Raw genomic sequence first — 7,817 nt, 5'->3', positions numbered from 1 at the left:
CAGATGCTGGATGGAAACCCCCCTAGCCAGGCTAGCTATTTCCCCCTGCTTCCACTCTTTTTGCTTAGCTAAGCTAACCATGTCCTACACAGAAATGTAAATTAGCAATTTGTCCTTTCGTGCAGTGTCCCCAACTTATCTTGGGTTGGTGGCCAAATATAGTCAGCAAGCAGAGGGTTTTGATGTTGGTGTTGATGGTACCAAACCCTGCAACCTCACTGTGATGATAAGACTTTTGGAAGCTGCATACAGTCTCTGCACTGGGCTGTTCACTAAGAAAGAGTTCCAGAATGTTATATATATATGAATAAAATAATTAAAATAAACCACAAATTAATGTTACATTATTTTACATTCAAGCCCTAATGCGGATTAAGCACCACCAAATAAATGTTTTTGTATTTCGCAATATACCAGAGTATTGTTCTAACTGGTAATCCAAAAGCAGGACTTAAATGCGTGACTCAACACAAGTTCTTGTCTTTTACTTGTCAAAATAGGGTTTGATATATAGACAGCCAACATAAGCAAACCAATCTAGTGAAAAAAGGCAGAGACACAGTCAAAAAACAAGCAGAAATATAAAAAACACAAAACACAAAGAGTTAAACACGAGACTAGGAGAATGCTGACACAAAGGTGCAAAGACAAGCTGGAACTGACTGAATGACACACTGACAATATACTATATACTATATACAAGGACAGGAAGTGAAGTGATCTGCAACGAGTGTGGAAACATGAAATTCTGAACAAACAAAGAAACATGACTTAGCATCTGTGTTGGACAGTGGTGCACCAATGAAGGCGTGCATTTATGACAACCAGGCAAATGACTGGTCTGCCAGACCTGAAAGGGGGGCAAATAAAGTAAGCTACAGCAACTAATAGTATGGAGGAGCCTTTACTCTCACTGCCAGAAGGGGGAAACAAAGAGTTGGCACTGCAAGGTTTAACTTTTCTGTTTATTAAAAAAATCTATAGGCTAGCTAAACACATTGTTACTCCCGCTCCACTTTTATTTAGCCAGCGTGGCTCTAAGGATGCTAATGTCGATTCATGATTCTACCTCAATATCTCAACAATTGTAGGATGGATTGTCACATGGGTTTGTACAGGCATTCATGGTTCCCAGACAATGAATACTATACTGACTTTGGTGATACACTGAACACCATCAGGTCAAACTTTTAACGTCTCTAATACTTTGGTTTATGAATAAATACTTGCAAGACTAATGACATTCCTATCAGCCAAAGCTTCACTTTGTGTTTAGTGCTAATTAGCAAATGTTAGCATGCAAATTGAAGGTCATTTAATTGTTATTTTACAACGCAAGGTTGTATAGCGAAATGACATAATGTAAACTTTATTAATAAGTCATAAATATCATAAAACTAAACTGATATGGTGAACATGGTAAACTTTATACCTGCTAAATATGTTGTTTTCCCAGTTACTGTGAACATTTTAACATCAGAGCATCATTTAACTTGTGTAAGTACAGCCTCACAGAGCCATATACCATTATACTTTGTTAACACTGAGACATGAGATTGCTATAAATCTCATTCAGAGAAAAAAAGTAAATAAAAGTATGTATTTTGCAGAATGTTGATCTATTCCTTAGCAACATAACTACGTCATGCCCCACACATGATGCAGCAGTCCTCTGGACCAAGTGGACCATCAGGGCCAAATGTGTCAATTTGGTTTGACCTGTAATTGGAGCTCACTTCCTGTGCAGAGTCATTTTTGGAAATCCTAGATACCAGTGGCATGCATCATTCCCTCAAGGCTGTCAGAATTTGATCAGCGGCGTCCGAGATGACGTGTGTGACAGATAGACGGACGAAAGAATGGAGACCGTCCCTCAGTCCACCATCCTTGTTAAATTTTAACAAACCGACTACCACTCACCCACTGTCAAAATGTTGCCCTCACAGCCACTGTCAGGTGGCTCATATTAAATGGCATCCACCTTGTTAAGCAAAAAAAAAATCTGACTTGCTTCTTCCTTATTAAGTGTAGGTTTTTAGGTAGAAAAGCAAGGGGGAAATGACAAATGTACTGTCCACCAGCCTTGTTAAAACCTGACAAATCTCTTTCTGCTGAGCGTATCTGGGTTAAGGGACAATTCCCATTGGGGCCGCGTGTAGCATAACAGGGCCCTTTATACAGTATGTATTTCAGCCAACGCTGTAAGTAAAGTTCATTAAGAAGAGCACACAATTTGTGGTGCAAAGAAGTGCAAGAAGTAGAAACAGTTTATTATTTCTGTTCCTATTCTATTTATTGATTTACACATTAGCAGCAATGGAAACTGTTGCAACAGATAATGTGAACTATTAGGAGACACTGGACAGAGCTTTGGACTGTTAATATGCTACAATGTCCACTTTGAAAAATAAACATAATCATAATCGTATCTGCACCGCTGCCAAATCTTGACTGACGTGAGCTGAACTGATGTCATATGCAGTCAATTAATTTAAACGTTGCAGTAGGTATTTATAGTAGTTAGTGAGCTAAGCCCCCTCTTCCATGCTGTCTCTGTCTCACACTTGATGTCATTCACATTAATTAACAATAAAATGACAGGAAACACTTACATACAATACATACAAACATGTAATTGACTCAGACCTCTACAGTATGTACATTTATGTTGTACAATAATCAATCCGCACACTTGTGTTTTGTGTCTATAATTAATGCCTATGCACAGACATTATACACTTTTCATCATAGTAATGTCAATGTTGTGCACTGTCACTGATCATCATCATTTTTCATTTGTGTCATTGTCCGCCTTTACTAATAGGATCATGTTGTCACCACTTTGGTCAAGTAGTCTATTCTAAAACTGTCTTAGCCTTGCTATTATGACAGATTTGATTGTTTTCATTTCAATTTAGGTGTCAACTGTGCAGTGCATTTTGCTGTTGCAAGTCGTTTTAAAGCTACGTTCTTCTTTAATTCGCTACTGACATTACATTATCAATTTATGTCTAATTGCGATGGGAAGGCCTGCTTTGATATTCTTGCATTGGGGCCCGGCGCTGACTCGTTACGCTGCTGCCTGTAGCAGAGCACACAAACCAGTAACAACAACGACAACAAAAACTTCCATTTTCATTTCATTTGCACTGTGATTCTTCACTTGTAGAGACCTTATCGATGTTTGCATAAAGCACTGGCCACATCACAGGTGCTGGTGCAGTAATCAAAACACTTTTACATCATAATATTAATAATTATCAACCTAATTTTATAATAATATGCTCCATTTACTGATTGCATTTAGTGGCTGTTCTGGAGCTTTCAGTCCCAACTTGTTACTGTTAAGCCCACCAAACTAAGAGTAGTCTCAGACACTGCTTTTAACTTTTAACCAGGTGTTGCGCTGTGTCTCGTCCACATCAGAAAAGCCAAGTACATATATATTTTTAAAGTAGCTATCTGGAAAGTTTGGGTCGAGGTGGAGTGTTGGAAAATTGGAAAGGAGCTATTCACCTCTCGATCTCTAAATATCTCATAAAAAATACTTTTGTACCACCGTTGTAGAATATTCTATTTTGTTTGTACACAGGACAATAAAAAAGATGTTAAAAGAGAGACCCATTGCTGTATAGTTTTACTCTATGGCAGGTCCATAGAGTAAAACCATCCTCCACCCTTTGGTCCAGACTGAAATATCGTACAACTATTGAATAGACTGCTATGAAAGTTTGTTCAGACGTTCATGCTCCCCAGAGGATGAATATTAAAAGACTTTGGTGAGATTCTGACTTTCCCTCCAGCATGTCAAAATGTATACTTATCTAGTTGACTCTCACACACACACACACACCTACACACACACACACACACTTTCACAAACAGTTATTATGTTGAGTTATTACGCAGAGCTTTGACATCACATCCAGGGGATAATGTATAATTGATTAAAATACAGACTTTGCTTATCCCGTGCAAATGTCCAACAAAAAACACAGACATGGGGCAGCAATTTCTAAATCACATGAGGTTCCTAGTAATACCAGTTCTGAGTGACTAGTGCTTTAGTCTTTTTTAAAACCTTGTGCCAATAAGAAAAAAGAAGAGAAATCGTTCCCATTTTAGCTTTCCTGCAGTGGCTTCCAATAACTTCCTCCTCGGTGAGAGTTGTGACATAGCCTATTGGTTTGAAGTAACGTTTAAAAAGATCACGTTTAATAATTGTGATTTCTTCAGCTTTTGAAATGGAAATACATACAGTATATGCTGTCTTTGAGTTTGTTGAAGATGCTGTGTGTTTTCTCCTGTGTTTCTGTGTATGTGTGTGTGACTTGAACGAAGCTCCACAACAATTATTTTTCTTAAAGGCTTACTGAAATTACTATGATATTCTTTGATGTGTGTGTGTGTGTGTGTGCACAGGCGTGTAAATGCTTGCGTGCCTTTATTTTTACATCAGATAACATGTGCATAATCTTACTTTACAAGAGCAGTGAGAAAGGTGATAATGACTGTGGAAAACAAACTGGGTTCATGTCTACCCTGATGACCAATACACACCTCATTATAGAGCAACCTCTTCCTTTGAGTTGCATCATGTCATTATATGTGTGTGCACGTGGGTGTATAGGAGGATATGTGTGAAAGAGAGATTCAACACCTTGTTACTAAAGAAAAGAAAAAAGAATAGCACGTGTTGTAAATAAAGCCTGTCCTATATGGTCACTGTGGTCACCTATTATATGTCTATAATTTTATCCTGGGACTTCACTCATGAGCATAATTGCCACAGGAGATAAGGGGGACACATCCCCCACAATGTAAGAAAACTGGAAATTCTTCTTTTTGACATCTTTTTTCCCAACAGAAATCAACTCTTCCGAAACACCTTCAACTGTATGGAAATCAAAGGTGGCCAGTATTAAATTCCTTATGGCTTACCCACACAGGTATTGTCACTTCCTAATGCTGCATTGAGACCATGTCAGAGTTATCATCATTATGAGATTCCGACTATACAGCATTCACGTTAACATCAAAGTCTTAATTTCAACTAACGTGAACGCTTGTCACACAGAAGTGGGTGAAAATCCAGCATAGACATCAGCAAAAGGTGAATGAACCCAAACCTAATGTTTAGTCAGTTGGCATTATTTTTAACACTCCACAAACTAATACAACCATCCTTGAGTTGTCAAGCTTACAAGTTGTAACCATGGGAATCTTTCCCATCTCAACCATTCATCCTATTGGACATAAACCCAACATAGTGCCTTTCTCAACCTTGTCTGTACTTGTGTTCTTACAGACTTGTGAGATATCATTACTCATGGCCCAAAGACTGCATTTAGCCCAGTACATTCCAAATGCCAAGAAATTGTCTTGCTATTCCCATTTTATCAAGGATACTCAGAATCAGCCATGATGAAGGATATGAGCCAGGCTCATAACTGTATGATTTTCACTTTGTTATTGTCTCACCAAATCTTTTACGGTGTTCCCAGCAGTCTATGGTAATTTACTGGTGGTACCGATGTCTCTGTAGTATTTTGTAGATGTAATAACTTTTAGAAAACACATTTTAGTCTCAAAATCTAATATTTGTTCCTGCCAAATTGTTCTGGCTAAAGATTAAGTAAGAATAACAGAAAATTATATTGTAGTGTTTTTCCTGAAAAAAAGGGGTTGTGTTTAAGTTAGGTATAATCACCAGAGCCTGGCTGAGCTGGTGATGTCAGCAAAAGCAGTGTTGTCCCAACTGCAAATTGAGCCTACTGTGTCCTCCCACTCTTGGTAGTGTGGACTCCTCGAGTCCTGGACTGTGCTTGATTGACATCTCACTCACTTTATTGTTGCACCTGCTAAGGCGGGACAAGTTGTGCTTTTGTCTTTGCAGGTAATTGAAAGTGGTGACCTCACATAATCCCCAGTATAGCTCCACCCAACTTCAATCTAAGGGGGAGTTTTTGTGCAACATAAACCAATATGAAATGAATAGTCATATATATTATTTAATTAATCATTTATTAAAAGTTGATTATGTACTGTGTAACGGTTATGGCTTTTTGGTGTCATTCTAAAAGCTCCTATTTCAAAAGGATTTTCCTGCAAAACTAGGATCAAGGAAGAGTGGAGAACAGAAAAAGGTTGAGTAGAAGGAAATGAAAAAAGAATTGCGTTCATGTTATCATAGAGATATTATATGTTTGGCTGGGAAGGACTTGGACTCAGATGTAATAATTGAAAGGTTCAGCACACCTTTACTCATGCACTGTGACACATGGATTGCTGGCAGATCAATAGAAAACGGGTCTTGTCTCTACATAAATGAAAGTATGAAAATGGTTGCATTCTCCTGATACAGGCCTTATCAGATTGGACCGGAGATGTAGCACTGCTGTCTTTCTGCCCTGCAGATATGCCTCAGGAATTTCTGTTATTTGTTTTGATGCCCATTATGGAGACTAACAAATGCTCAATGTCAAAAACACTTAGAAATTTTCATCATTGTATGTCTCGCCCCACTAGGCACAAAATCCTTGAATGTTTCTGTCAAAGAGGCTCATACTGTGAATCTGTGACCCTGCATCCACTGGGGAGAGCTGATCACGACTGCATGTACTTTATCCTTGTGAGCTGCACTCTCCTAAAGATGTTCAGACATGGTCTGATGATTCTGCCTGTCTGAACTGAAACATGTTTAAAAAAAAAAAAAAGAAAAAAACTTGCAGTGATATTGATGACCTCAGAGATTTTGTCAGCTCTTGGGTGTCACTTTATACCGATACATCTATACCTAACAACACTGTGAAAGTATTTCCAAATATCCCAAGATCACTAAATCTTTTCTTGAATGAGGAAAATAGGGCCTTTGAGGACAGCAGCCTCTCTGAAAAAGAACAAAAGGTGAAACTAAAAATAAGGAGTGATAAGCAGGCATAATGTGAAAAGAATGAGAAGGAATATGGGTTTGATAATGAAGACTGGGTAGGATGGACTGAAAACTATATTAGAGCTGATGATAGATACTACCCTCATTATGAACACAGCGTCTGAGGTTGATGCCTACAGTTTTAATGATGTTACCTTTGATCTTAAAACATGTATTTACCTCCCCTTGCCCTTCCTTTTAATGAGGATCTGTTAAATGTGTTAATGTATAAAATCCAAAACTAACTTTCGCCCAGAGACACTGCGTAGCATGGTGTTTATTACCCGTGCAGAACTGTTAGTTGAGGACTAGTTTACTGATGTTTCTCATACCACAAAAGGTGTCAAGGAAGTGAAAAAAAAGAGTCTGATGTCACACCTGTTGCTAACAGCAACCACGCAGATGTATTAAGTAAATGCCGACGACCAGAAGTCATGACATCTCTAGTCTTGAATTCCTTTGAAAAGGTGGTAAAGTGATGCTGCAGGTGGGAGGAGATGAACAGTTTGTGATAGCTGAAACAGACACGCAGTATATTTCATCTCCTCAATATATTAGATCTTTCTTTTTGATATCATATGTAATTGGTTCTTTTAATGGAATGTGCTTAAACGTCACTGCTTTAATGCATTTTTATGTATTGGTGAGAGATGTGTTGCTGTTACAGATTCATTGTCAACCAGGTCATTCACATGAATGGTGTAGATCCAGATGAGGAAGAGGGTGATATATGAATGACCGAAATTGCGCACTATCCACATCGATGCACTTATTGTCCAATCAAGTGTTGTCCTACATTCCTGTGGGCCAAACACTGGTGTTTGTATCATGGCAAATAGCTAAAATAGGAAAATAATTGGGGCGGTCCTCATGTGAGCCAGTTTCG

The sequence above is a fragment of the Morone saxatilis genome, unplaced genomic scaffold, assembly GCF_004916995.1.
Source record: "Morone saxatilis isolate NCDOM2014 unplaced genomic scaffold, NCSU_SB_2.0 Contig15, whole genome shotgun sequence".
In the NCBI taxonomy this organism is placed as follows: Eukaryota; Metazoa; Chordata; class Actinopteri; family Moronidae; genus Morone; species Morone saxatilis.
The sequence above is the reverse complement of the archived record's forward strand: the minus strand, read 5'-3'. Positions refer to the sequence as shown.